General features: G+C 39.9%; 1 protein-coding gene across 6 annotated transcripts in view; it reads left to right on the forward strand.

Moving 5' to 3' along the window:
- Positions 1-469: 469 nt before the first annotated feature.
- Positions 470-14,611, forward strand: part of LOC109865377 (pleckstrin homology domain-containing family A member 1-like) — a 46,466-nt gene continuing 32,324 nt past the window's right edge. For 3 of the 6 annotated variants that reach the window (XM_031799232.1, XM_031799231.1, XM_020453506.2), the window contains exon 1: positions 502-635. The gene's annotated coding sequence lies outside the window, so the exon portion shown is untranslated. Of the gene's footprint in view, positions 636-14,611 lie in introns of all 6 variants that reach the window. The other 3 variants (XM_031799234.1, XM_031799235.1, XM_020453504.2) reach the window with 2 other exon arrangements.

The raw sequence follows: 14,611 nt of genomic DNA on the forward strand, positions 1-14,611 counted from the left end.
TATAAGAGCCTTTAATAGGTTTGAATTCTGCTGGCAAATGACCTTAGTAGCTTTTCATGGAACATAATAGAATATAAGGGATCAGAAGGGAGTAGAGTAGAATAGAATAGAAGTCAATAGAATATAATATAATAGAAGGGATCAGAATGGAGTAGAATAGAAGGGATCAGAAATAGAGTAGAATAGAAGTCAACAGAATAGAATGTACGGGATCAGAAATGGAGTAGAATAGAATAGAAGTCAACATAATAGACTAGAATATACCAAATATGCGAAAGTATGACAGGTTTGATTTAATCTGTGCCATTAGAAGTTTGAAATACAGTATATGCCATTCAACAGACACTTTTTTTTTATCCAAAGCGATTTACAGTTGAACTAAGGCAGTTTAATACAATTGAATAATGTGGCCTCATAGAGGTTGGCCTGCTGCATACAAATATTAATACTACTCCTACCATAATTCTTTGCGGCACCCAAAAAAAATTGTAATCGCTCTGTTCCACGCCCCTGCCCTCTACCTAAGCATTGGGATATGTAGGAAATATCCGTGGAGAGATGGGCTGAAACTCCTTTCGGTTCATCCTAAAAGATCTCTCAAGCGACCTATAGGATTTCCGAAAGAACATAAATATGTAAGTATTCACAAATGTTCTTTATTGTGGAAGCATTCGATGTTGGGATACAATGTAGATTGGTATGCGCATGTAGCGCGCGCGAGGCACTATGAACGCAGCCTGAATGTAAATATTCTTAGCCACTTTTCCAGTAGCGGACTTCAGTCGATCATACACAATATCAAGACACGTAATCAGCAGAATATATCTTTAGAATTGAAGTTACTTCATAAATTATCATGTTACACTCTTGTTTATTGAATGATATAAATCGATGTGTTGCTCGTCATATCAGGAAAGTATTATGGTTGTGTGGAATGCTGAACTATCCTCCGTCTGTTATTGTTACGAACTGCTATATAACAGTAGACTGACTATACATCCTACACATTCACAAACAACACGTTCATGCGCTGTAGCCTAGGCTATTTAGGCTACTATACTTACAGTATGATCTGTGTTAGCTTATCTGATATCAATACCAGCCAGCCAGTCAATCTGTATCAATATGCCAGATTCTCCCCCTTTTAAATGTCAATTGGTAGATTTGTTTTTCATAACAAGAGTTTGATTAAAAATCATGAGCTCCAGATGTTTCGCTTGTGTAATAGGATAGTTAGGCCTATTGTAGATAATAGTATTATGTTAAACATACAGGTAACTGACAAAATAAAGGAAACACCAACATAAAGTGTCTTAATAGGACGTTGGGCCACCACGAACTGCCAGAGCCGCCTGAACAGCTTCAATGCACCTTGGCATAGATTCTACAAGTGTCTAGAACTATATTGGAGGGATGTGACACCCTTCTTCCTCGAGAAATTCCATAATGGGAGTGTTTTGTTGATGGTGGTGAAAAATGCTGTCTCAGGCGCCACTCCAAAATCTCCCATAAGTGTTCAATTGGGTTAAGATCTGGTGACTGAGACACACACGTGCACACACACTTTAAACCCCCTATGCTCCTTTGAGACCCCTCTTTCAAAGTCTCTGTGACCTCTTCTAGCCATGGTAGCCAGAATAATGGGCAACTGGGAAATTTTATACATTATAACTTTTTTATTTTTGTATAACTTTTTTTTATACAGGTCTCATTAACAAGTGAACATGACCCTAAACATTATGGGATGTTAATTTGTTAATTAACTCAGGAGCCACGACTGTGTGGAAGAACCTGCTTTAAATATACTTGGTATCCCTCATTTACTCAAGTGTTTGCTTTATTTTGGCAGTTACCTCTACTTGTGATGTTTTTCTAGGTGATTGGCCTTTAATGTTTATGGTGACACCAACCACCCACTCATACAACTGGTTCACATTCAAGGATGTGTTATTTCCCTTTCCTGTCACCGAATACAATCATTGGCTTAGTTGACTGTATTGGAAGACATACTGCTACTGCTGGCTTTGGAAGGTTTGAATTACCTCTAGGTGCTCTCGGGGCAGTGTGCTATGTAGGCCTTCATAAAGGTGTGCAAATTCTGTGGTTTTCATTGCACCCAGCTCCATACAATGGCAGAGAATGTTAATCCGTTTCAGGTGATAGAGGATAGCTACACATAAGCCTTCTCATTGGTTGATTGCACACATTGTATGAATGTGTGTTTTTTTTTTCTCACTCTCCCACTTCATGCCTAGCAACTCACCGTTTAATGTCTCCTATTTGTCAGAATGATGAGATGGTCTTTAAAATGTATGACATCTATTTCCCTATTGCTGTCTTGTTGTCATACAGCTCAGAGTCAGACCCATGTTTGTTTTGGGCTTGTGGTTGGTTTGCCTAAACTCCAAACACTCACACCCTCTCCCCATGTTTATAATGTCAATGCGGGGGGTGCTACTTTTGACGAAACCCTATAGTGCATAATGGGAAATAAGATGTCATTTGAGACAGGATTGCTGTCAGATATATATGTATATTTTTTTTGTTCACATTAGATTAGATCACATGAAATTAGGTCACACATTTTGCAGTCCATAGACTTGTGTTTTTGCGGACATAACTGTAGTATACTATAGTATTCACTGTAGTGTTTTTGCGGTCTTTACTGCAGTATTCACTGTAGTGTTTTTGCAGTCTTTACTACAGTATTCACTGTAGTGTTTTTGCGGTCTTTACTGCAGTATTCACTGTAGTGTTTTTGCAGTCTTTACTACAGTATTCACTGTAGTGTTTTGCGGACATGACTGTAGTACACTAGTATTCAATATAGGGTTTTTGCGGACATGACTGTAGTATATTGCAGTATTCACAAGTGTTTTTGAGGGGGTGAATGTAGTATACTGTAGTATTATTATTTTCTGGTCCACAGATGCCACTGCTTGTCTTTGTACCAGCAGTGCACAACTAGCTAGGCCTAAACAGCAATGTAATCTCTTCAACATTATAAGCCTCCTCCTCGGCCAGAGGTGTGAGGATTAGGTTAGCCTCAGCAGAATTCAGCTGCATAGCGTGCCGTCTGTATGTAATTAACTACCAGTGTAGAATTGAACAGTATTAGAGCAGATATCCTTTTTCCTCTTTCTACTCTGTAACGGTATTTGGGGCAACCTCGCTCACAAGGAACGAACCAATGTGTTCAGCTCAAAAGACAAGACTTGAGCATTCTGTTGTTTGTCTCAATTCAGCATTTTGTCATCTGAGATTTTGGGTGAATTAGCATTTATTCGATTCCGAATTGTTCAATTGTTTGTTGTATTTTAAAGACGCTTCCAGTTGATCTGGAAATACAAATCTTGAGGCACTATTCAGAGCAGAGGTGTCTTCTTCTAGACCCCAAACATGCACAATGCTATAACATAGTAGACGCACCACTGTTATGGTTTGGGGTTTTCAGTTATTCAAAGAGTCACTGTGTGTTTTTTGGCCAAAGAAATGAGCAACATACTAGTGCAGGTATGAAGTAAGAGGAAATGGAATTTGGCCGAAATACCCTCTTCACTCCCTTCAGTGTTGCATTGATTGGTCCTGAGCTTATAGTATATACTGTAATTCATAAACCACACCTTTTATTGCGCTGTAATTCCTTTTCCCTTATACTGTCCCTATCAGTGACAAGCCAAAGTAAGCATGTGACAATGTAGGAGTGTGTGTGTTGATAGGTATTGGTTACAGAGCGGTAGGGACAGTAAAAGTTCAGTGTGTGTGTGTGCCTTGTACGTGTGCTGTGGGTGTGTGCGTATGGTTGACTATGAAAATGTGGAAGGTCACCTCAGCCACATATTCAGGTTCTCTATTTTCTTTTTTGCTCTCTCTCTGTTTTCTGGTCCTAAAAATAATACCAAAAGCCCAATCCCCTAGAGGGCATGTGTTCAGGCAACCATGAGATTTGGGAGGCTAGGACTGAGTCACAGCTGTAGACAGACAGACAGACAGACGGACGGACGGACGGACAGACGGACGGACGGACGGACAGACAGACAGACAGACAGACGTGTAAGTAGGGATAAAGTCAGAGGGAGGAGGGAAGCAGATGGAGAGAGGGAAGAAGTGAGCTAGCCCTCTGAGTGCCAGGGGAATCCAGTGAATCCAGTGAATGGTCCATTAACACCCGAGCTGTAATGGATCTGTGCTGTTAGCATTCATCCCCATATCCAGAGACCCAGTCAAGGAGCATAATGTCACGACTGAATGGACACATGGAGTGGTTTTATGGTTTCACGTATCTGTCCAAAAGCCTCAGACCTGTCTTCTTGACACACTAACCCCGTAGAAATGTCTGGAGAATGAGAACGACTGAGCTCTGGGCAGTTCCATGTGAAGGGGCCATGAGCACCAACATGGGAAGTTCATTGGAGCATATCTAATTGGGTGTCAAATGAAAGCTAAGAATTTATTTTGAGGAAATTAAGGCATAGATACATTCTTCAACCATTATACATCTTAAAAATGAGGCATAATTAATGGCTTTGATTTCTGGTTGAACAGATTGAAAAGGGTGTTGTGGAAAAATAGAAAGAGAACAAATGTGAACGAAGATGGCCATTGATTAAGATGAGTCTAGCGACTTGCAGGTGCCGAGGCCCAGCGTGAGGGCTCAATCCCGATTTATGGCATTGTCTGGATGGCAGACCATATGATGGATATCATAAAAGTTTAACACAACCTTATCCATGGCTTTCTCCGAGGAGGGAGGTTCCCATAGATCCCTGGGAGCACGGACACCTTCGGGTGTGTTAAGACCGATGAAAACTTGAATTGACTAAATGAATGTTACTTTGTGAATTAAATTGTCTTGTTTGGATTGTTTCAAGAGTTCATAAAGAGTTCATAAAGTGCTATGGATTTATTTTTGCAGAGTTACTGTGTTATTCTGCCCATCGGACAGTGGCAGTGGTGGAAACAGTACTCAATTGTCATACTTGACTAAAAGTTAAGATATCTTAATAGAAAATGAAAGTTTCCCAGTGAAATACTACTTGAGTAAAAGTCTAAAGGTATCTGGTTTTAAATGTACATAAGTATATTGGCAGAAAAAAGTAATCAAGTGTCATACTTGAGGGAAAGTAAATGGTAATCAAATTCCTTATATTAAGCAAACCAGGTGGCAGTATTGTGTTATTTATGTTCATTAACGGACAGACGGGGGCACACTCCAACACGCAGACGTAATTTACAAAAGCAATATTTGAGTTTAGTGAGTCCACCAGATCAGATTCAGTAGGGATGACAACACGTTCTTTTAATATGTGTGTGAATTGGACCATAATTCTATCCTGCCTGAGCATTCGAAATGTAACAAGTACTTTTAGGTGTCAGGGAAAATGTATGGACATTTTAAAAAAGGACATATTTTCTTTAGGAATGTGGTGGAGTAAAAGTAAAAGTTGTCAAAAATATAAATAGTAAAGTATAGTAGATACTAGAGGTTGACCAATTAATTGATTAAATAAAAAAATATATATATATATATTTATTAATACTTTTTATTTAACTAGGCAAGTCAGTTAAGAACACATTCTTACTTTCAATGACTGCCTAGGAACTGTGGGTTAACTGCCTTGTTCAGGGGCAGAACGACAGATTTTCACCTTGTCAGCTCAGGGGTTTCAATCTTGCAACCTTCACAGTAAACTAGTCCAATGCTCTAACCATTGCACTCCACGAGTAGCCTGCCTGTTACGCGAATGCAGTAGAAGCCAAGGTAAATTGCTAGCTAGCATTAAACTTATCTTATAAAAAACAATCAATCATAATCACTAGTTACAAATACTAATCCAGTATAGCAGGCAATATTAACCAGGTGAAATTGTGTCATTTCTCTTGCGTTCATTGCACGCAGAGTCAGGGTATATGCAACAGTTTGGGCTGCCTGGCTTATTGCGAACTAATTTGCCAGAATTTTACGTAATTATGACATACATTGAAGGATGTGCAATGTAACAAGAATATTTAGACTTAGGGATGCCACCCATTAGATAAAATACCGAACGGTTCCTTATTTCACTGAAATAATAAACGTTTTGTTTTCGAAATGATAGTTTCCGGATTCGATCATATTAATGACCAAAGGCTCGTATTTCTGTGTGTTATTATGTCATAATTAAGTCTGATTTGATAGAGCAGTCTGACTGAGCAGCAGCAGGCCCGTAATCATTCATTCAAACAGCACTTCTGTGCGTTTTGCCAGCAGCTCTTTGCAAGCACAGCGCTGTTTATGACTTCAAGCCTATCTGCCTAATGGCTGGTGTAACCAATGTGAAATGGCTAGCTAGTTAGCTGGGTGTGCGCTAATACTGTTTCAAACGTCACTCGCTTTAAGATTTGGAGTAGTTATTCCCCTTGCGCTACAAGGGCCGCGGCTTTTGTGGAGCGATGGGTAACGATGCTTCGAGTGTGGCTGTTGTCGATGTGTTCCTGGTTCGAGCCCAAGTAGGGGCGAGGAGGGGGACGGAAGCTATACTGTTACACTGGCAATACTATAGTGCCTATAAGAACATCCAATAGTCAAAGGTATATGAAATACAAATGGTATAAGAGAGAAATAGTCCTATTAATACTATATTAACTACAACCTAAAACCTCTTACCTTGGAATATTGAAGTCTCATGTATGTTGAATATTGAACCACCAACTTTCATATGTTCTCATGTTCTGAGCAAGGAACTTAAACATTAGCTTTTTTACATGGCACATATTTTACATGGCACACATTTTACATGGCACATATTACTTTCTTCTCCAACACTTTGTTTTTGCATTATTTAAACCAAATTGAACATTTTTAATTATTTATTTGAGGCTAAATTGATTTCATTGATGTTTTATATTAAGTTAAAATAAGTTAATTCAGTATTGTTGTAATTGTCATTAATACAAAATAATTTTTCCGGAAAAATCGGCCGATTTAATCGGCATCGGCTTTTTTTTGGTCCCCCAATAATCGGTATCGGCATTGAAAAATCATAATCGGTCGACCTCTAGTAGATACCACAAAAAAAATGTCTAAAGTAGTACTTTAAAGTATTTTTTACTTAAGTACTTCACACCACTGAATGGCAGTCAGTTCAATGGAGGAGTGACAGAGATGTGCGCCCCCATCATTCAGATAAGAGTTCTGCTTATTGTTTTGGCCTAGCATAGTGATGTTAATTAGACAATGGGAGATACTGAGATTTGGCGCTCTGGGGAAAATAAAAGATTGGTGGAAACTTTGTTCTTGGAGTCATTCTAAACCAATCTCCAGTGTCTGCTAAATGACTAAAGAATATTTAGAATATTGTGTATTCTTTTGACATTGAAGACTTCTGTTATGCCATTGTATTCTTATTGCATAACTGTAATAAATCGGATTACTTTTAAATGGATACGAATGGTTGTCCTCATATTTCTGAGTAATATTCCTTGAATTATTATTTTATGTATGATGTAATGGTAAAAGACTACACATAGCATATATGCTCGGCCTCTAACTGTGCAGCTCTGAGCTGAGGTTAACTCAATCATTTAATGGTGGGACATTGATCGCAAGATATTAGCTCTTTGTCTCTCAGCCTGTTAATATTAGGGTTATGTTGGACACATGTAACTTATAGTATTCCAAGTGGTGACGCAAGGCTCGCTACTTTGACTAGAACCTTCGGATTCGCTTATGGGCCTATATGCTATATGAATGCTTCACATGATAATGGAGTCCGATTGAATATTTTATTATGGTCTTATTGCTCCTACACTCTGTCATCAGACGGAGTGGATTTTCACTCTTTTACAGGGTTCTTAGAAAACATCGATCACAAAAAGTCATAAAAGGTATTAGAAATACATCAAAACACATTAATGTGGAGGTAAAGAACCCTGCTAACTAATATCAACACTTATTATTTCGTTTTGGAGAAGTGTTTTGGAATATGGGTTGGAATAATACATTATGGCCTTTCTCTTGCAGTTTTTCTTTCTTCTTTGTATTATCTTTAACCAGATCTATTGTGTTACATTCTATTACATTCCTTTCACGTTTACACAAACTTCAAAGTGTTTCCTTTCAAATCGTACCAAGAATATGCATATCCTTGCTTCAGGGCCTGAGCGACAGGCAGTTGGATTTGGGTATGTCATTTTAGGCAAAAAATTTAAAAAGCGGCGGATCCTTAAAGATGCAGTAGGCCCAGAACAAAAGGCACGTCTTACTCTTCATTGTATTCAGAGGGTGAATATCAATAGTATGCATGCCAGTCTCTCTTGGCTAAGAGTTGAGGGAAGCCTGCATCGCTTCTTGTTTGTATTAGAAACATGAATGTGTTGGAAATTCCAAATAGTTTGCATAGTCAACTTACACACATCACTGACACACACACTTACCCTACCAGACATGCCACCAGGGGTCTTTTTCACAGTCCCCAGGTCTAGAACAAATTCAAGGAAATGTACAATATTATAAAGAGCCATGGATCTCCCTTTCATCTCATATTGCACAAGTGAACAGCAAACCTGGTTGCAAAAAACAAATAAGCATCACCTCACGGCACAACGCCTCTCCCCCATGTGACCTACTTGTTCTATGTATGTACTGACATGTATAATATACAATATAAGCATTGCCTTATACCTTGTAATTCCATTATAAACTTCCTCATATCTTTAAGCTGAGGAGAGAGGATAATGAAAGTCCAGTAACAAGTAAATGTAGACCTACCAATTAGTTAGTGTTTTTACATTTTATTTTATTAATTAGTAAAGATGCACTATACGGAAAGCGCTAATTCTAATAGTTTGCCTAATTTCAGTTTGTGACTAAACAAGCAGCTATAGTGTAGAGAATCATTGTACCATCTAAACCGCTGTGAAATATATTTTCCATAACCAAAAACATTGGATTTTCAGCTGCTTGATGCTGGTGTACAAAACCAAAAGTAAAAGACGCAAAAACTAAACTTAAGCATGGGAAGCATAAAATAGCGCACATAGAACAGACCTACCACTTCTTAGACTTGCTTTCAATGAAATGACGGATCTATAACTCACATTTCAATGTACATTTGGTTGGGTCGCCCAAAAAGTTACATATTGCAGCTTTAAGTGATTAAAACTCGTAATTGGTAACAGAATTTCAGAAAAATCTGTAACAGATTTACTGCAATTAAATTGGCTAAATCGTTGTAGTCACAAACTACAGTTGGGTACCTGCTGTCCTCTCTTCCACTGGCATACTGTTATGTTCAGCTCATAACTGTTTTCTTTCTCCATCTGTCGGTCAAAGCAAAACTGGGAAAACCGTATGAACAACCCCTTCCTCTCACTCTGCCTCTCTCTCTCTCTCTCTCCATTTAATGTTACCTCTCCAGACTTGTACTGACACCGACCCATGAGCCTCCTCTCTTTCCATTTACTGCATTTGCGCCCACTGAGCACCGACCAACACCGGACGTCCATGGACATTGAAAAATAGTTTACATTTGGTCAGTTCGCCTTGGCTTTGATTTCAACCACGTCAGATGTTTTTTTGGGTCGGATCGGCCTAGATTTCCATGTTCACCCATGTTGATTTTTGGTCCGTTCCGGCCTTGATTTGGTGCGAATGTAGACGTCCATGATTGGTGACCGGAACCAAATCTGAACCAATCATAGATGTCTATGTTTCACCAGTTTAGACATTAAAGTACACGCACAGCACACTAGAGTACAGATAATGTACTGTATTGTACTGTACTCTACTGTATTGTTTTGTACTGAACGATACTTTACTATACTCTACTCTACTGTACTGTCCAAACTTGTGAAACATAGATGTCTAGGACAGATTCAGATTTCCAAATTCGGTCTTGTTTAGGGGCGGAGCTCATTAGAATAATACCCAAATATGCAAAGGAGGATATTGCATATTTTTACCTTTGTGTACCTATTCAGATACATCACCATGAAGAGAATGACATTCATATCCACAATTATACAGATCAGCGACCTATGAGGTAATTCCTTTTCGGTAATTCAGTTACTGGGTGTAAATCCATTCCACTTACTGTAGTTCAATAACCAAAATAAAAAAATTTAAGCTCAAGGTGTCATGTCATAGCTGACACCCCATTCCTTCTACAGAAATCTTTGAATCTTAATTCGGAGCAGATATGGCCAGATGGTGCCGACAGAAATGGTCACCTCGCTTCAAGTCCTGAGGAAACTATGCAGTAATTTTGTTGGTTTATGTATTATTTCTTACATTGTTAGCCCAGAAAATCTTAAGTGTTATTACATACAGCCGGGAAGAACTATTGGATATAGAGCAACGTCAATTTACCAACATTACGACCAGGAATACGACTTTCCCGAAGCGGATCCTTTGTTCGGACCTCCACCCTGGACATTGGATCTAATCTCAGAGGCTGACCAAAAACAACGTTGTCACCGCAGGAGAAGCAGATCGAGCGGCCTCCTGGTCAGACTGAGAAGGCGAGCACACCACCCACCGCTTCCGAGCATATTAGTTGCCATTGTCCAGTCTCAAGACAACAAGGTGGACGATATTAGGGCACGAGTTGCCTTCCAGAGAGACATCAGAGATTGTAACATTCTCTATTTCACGGAAACATGGCTCACCCGGGATATGTTGTCAGAGTCGGTACAGTCACCGGGGCTCTTCATGCGTCGCGCCGTCAGAAATGAGGGGTGTGTGCCTCATGATTAACGACTCATGGTGTAACAATAACAACACACAGGAACTCAAGTCCTTTTGTTCACATGACCTAGAATTCCTTAGAAATACATGCCGTCCACATTATCTCCCAAGAGAATTCTCTTCAATTATACTCACAGCCGTGTATAGCCGTGTAGAACTTCCCTGGACTCTATGTAAACTGGGTGCATTTGTTGTTGCTGGGGATTTTAGCAAAGCTATTTTGAGAACAAGGCTACCTAATTCTACCAGCATATTGACTGTTGTACCCACTCGAGCAAAACAATGGACTACTTCTACTCTAACTTCCGCAATGCATACATGGACCTCCCCCGCCCTCCCTTCGGCAAATCCAACCATGACTCCATCTTGCTCGTACTGTCCTGTAGGCAGAAACTCAAACAGGATGTACCCGTGACTAGAACCATTCAACGCTGGTCTGACCAATTGGAATCCACGCTTCAAGACTGTTTTGATCACGTGGACTGGAAAATGTGCCAGGAAGACAATAACATTGATTTATACACTGACTCTGTGAGTGAGTTTATTAGGAAGTGCATTTGAGATGTTGTACCCACTGTGACTATTAAAACCTACCCCAACCAGAAATCGTGGAAAGACGGCGGCATTCGCGGAAAACTGAAAGCGCAAACCACCGCATTCAACCATGGAAAGAGTTCGGGAATATGGCAGAATTATAAACAGTGTAGCTATTCCCTCCGCAAGGCAATCAATCAAGCAAAATGTCGGTATAGGGACAAAATGGATCAATCAATCACTCCCTATCCCAGTCTGCTGTCCCCACATGCTTCAAGATGGCCACCATTGTTCCTGTACCCAAGGCAACGCTAACTGAACTTCTGTCATCATGAAGTGCTTTGAGAGACGAGTCAAGGATCATATCACCTCCACCTTACCTGCCACCCTAGACCCACTTCAGTTTGCATACCGCCCCAACAGGTCCACAGACGATACAATCGCCATCACACTGCTCACTGCCCTATCCCATCTGGACAAGAAGAATACCTATGTAAGTATGCTGTTCATTGACTACAGCTCAGCATTCAACACCATAGAGCCCTCCAAGCTCATCATTAAGCTCGAGATCCTGGTTCTCAACCCCGCCCTGTGCAGTTGGGTCCTGGACTTTCTGACGGGCCGTCCCCAGGTGGGGAAGGTAGGAAACAACATCTCCACTTCGCTGATCCTCAACACTGGGGCCCCACAAGGGTGCATGCACAGCCCCCTCCTGTACTCCCTGTTCACCCATGACTGCGTGGTCATGCATGCCTCCAACTCAATCATCATGTTTGCAGACGACACAACAGTAGTGGGCTTGATTACCAAAAACAACGAGACAGCCTACAGGGAGGAGGTGAGGGCACTCGGAGAGTGGTATCAGGAAAACAACCTCTCACTCAACGTCAACAAAACAAAGGAGATGATCGTGGACTTCAGGAAACAGCAAAGGGAGCACCCCCCATCCACATCAATGAGACAGCAGTGGAGAAGAAATTCCTAGGCGTACACATCACGGACAAACTGAAATGGTCTTACCACACAGACAGCTTGGTGAAGAAGGCTCAACATCACCTCTTCAACCTAAGAAGGCTGAAGAAATTTGGCTTGTCACCTAAAACCCTCACAAACTTTTACAGATGCACAATCGAGAGCATCCTGTTGGGCTGTATCACCGCCTGGTACGGCAACTGCACCGCCCACAACCGCAAGGCTCTCCAGAGGGTAGTGCGGTCTGCACAATGCATCACCGGGGGCAAACTACCTGCCCTCCAGGACACCTACTGCACCCGATGTCACAGGAAGGCCAAAAAGATCATCAAGGACAACAACCACCCGAGCCATTGCCTGTTCACCTCGCTATCATCCAGAAGGCAAGGTCAGTATAGGTGCATCAAAGCTGGGACCGAGAGACTGAAAAACAGCTTCTATCTAAAGACCATCAGACTTTCAGACCATCAGACTGTTAACAGCCATCACTAACATAGGGAGGCTGCTGCCAACATAGAGACCCAAATCACTGGCCACTTTAATAAATTGATTTAATAAAGGTATCGATAATCACTTTAAATAATGCCACTTTAATAATGTTTACATATCCTACATTACTCATCTCATATGTGTGTATACTGTCTTTCATACCTTCTGTTGCATCTTGCCTATGCCGTACGACCATCGCTCATTCATATATTTATATGTACATATTCTTATTTCATCCCTTTAAGGTAGTTGTATAAGGTAGTTGTTGTGAATTTGTTAGATTACTTGTTAGATATTACTGTGCTGTCGGAACTAGAAGCACAAGCATTTAGCTACACTCGCATTAATATCTGCTAACCATGTGTATGTGACAAATACAATTTCATTTGATATTTCAGTTTTTGGAAAATGTGGTCGCATAAGAAACTGAGTGAGATTTTAACATAGTTCTCTTACCAAACTTTTTATCTGCACAGTTCTTCCAGTCAATGTGTTTTTATGAAATGTTCTGTGCACATTGTTCAAAATAGTCCTTGTGCATAGAGTTGTATGGTTGTTAAACTTTGAAATCAATAGCTTTTGTTTGGAATGCATTTTAAAGTGGAATTGCCCTTCTCTTTCTCTTACCTCTTACCTCTGCCTCTGCTTCCTCATCTCACACACACACACACACACACACACACACTGAGCTGCATTGTTTGTAACCTCACTGCAGACTCTTTCTTCCTCTTTTTCTTCATTAACTTCACCCAGTGGTGGAAAAAGTACCCAATTGTCATACTTACGTAAAATTAAAGATAACTTAGAAAATTACTCAAGTTAAAGTGAATGGTACTGTCACGTTCTGACCTTAGTTCCTTTGTTTTGTCTTTGTTTTAGTATGGTCAGGGTGTAAGTTGGGTTGGGTGTGAGTTTCTGTGTTTGGCCTGGTATGGTTCTCAATCATAGGCAGCTGTCAATCGTTGTCCCTGATTGAGAACCATACTTAGGTAGCCTGGTTTCACCTTTGAGTTGTGGGTGATTGTTTTCTGTTGAGTGTTTGTGTATTCACCAGACAGAACTGTTTCGGTTGCGTTCATTCACTTTGTTGTTTTTGTTCAGTGTTCTTTTACTTTATTTAAAAGATGGACACTTACCACGCTGCACATTGGTCCTCGCCTTCTTCCACCGACGACCGTTACAGTTACCCAGTAAAATACTACTTGAGTAAAAGTCTAAGAGTATTTGGTTTGAAATATACTTAGGTATCAACAGTAAATGTAATTGATAAAATATACTTAAGTATCAAAACTGAAAGTAAAAGTATAAATAATTTCAAATTTCTTTAAGCAAACCAGACAGCACTATTTTCCTGTTTTGTTATTTACGGATAGCCAGGTGCACACTCCAACACTCAGACATCCTTTACAAACAAATAAGTTGTGTTTAGTGAGTCCGCCAGATCAGAGGCAGTAGGGATGACCAGAGTTGTTCTCTTGATAAATGTGTTAATTTGACTATTTTCCTGTCCTGCTAAGCATTCAAAATGTACTTTTCGGTGTCAGGGAAAATGTGTGGAGTAAAAAGTACATTTATTTTATTTTGGAATGTAGTGAAGTAAAAGTTGTCAAAAATACAAAAAGTAAAGTACAGATATTTTTTATTTATTTTTTACTTACAGTGCATTCGGAAAGTATGCAGACCCCTTGACTTTTTCCACATTTTGTTACGTTACAGCCTTATTCTAAAATGGATCAAATAGTTTTTCCCCCTCATCAATCTACACACAATAGCCCATAATGGCAAACAAAAACAGTTTTTTTTTTTATATCACATTTACATAAGTATTCAGACCCTTTATTTAGTACTTTGTTGAAGCAGCTTTAGCAACAATTACAGCCTTGAGTCTTC

The sequence above is a fragment of the Oncorhynchus kisutch genome, linkage group LG20, assembly GCF_002021735.2.
Source record: "Oncorhynchus kisutch isolate 150728-3 linkage group LG20, Okis_V2, whole genome shotgun sequence".
Classification (NCBI taxonomy): Eukaryota; Metazoa; Chordata; class Actinopteri; order Salmoniformes; family Salmonidae; genus Oncorhynchus; species Oncorhynchus kisutch.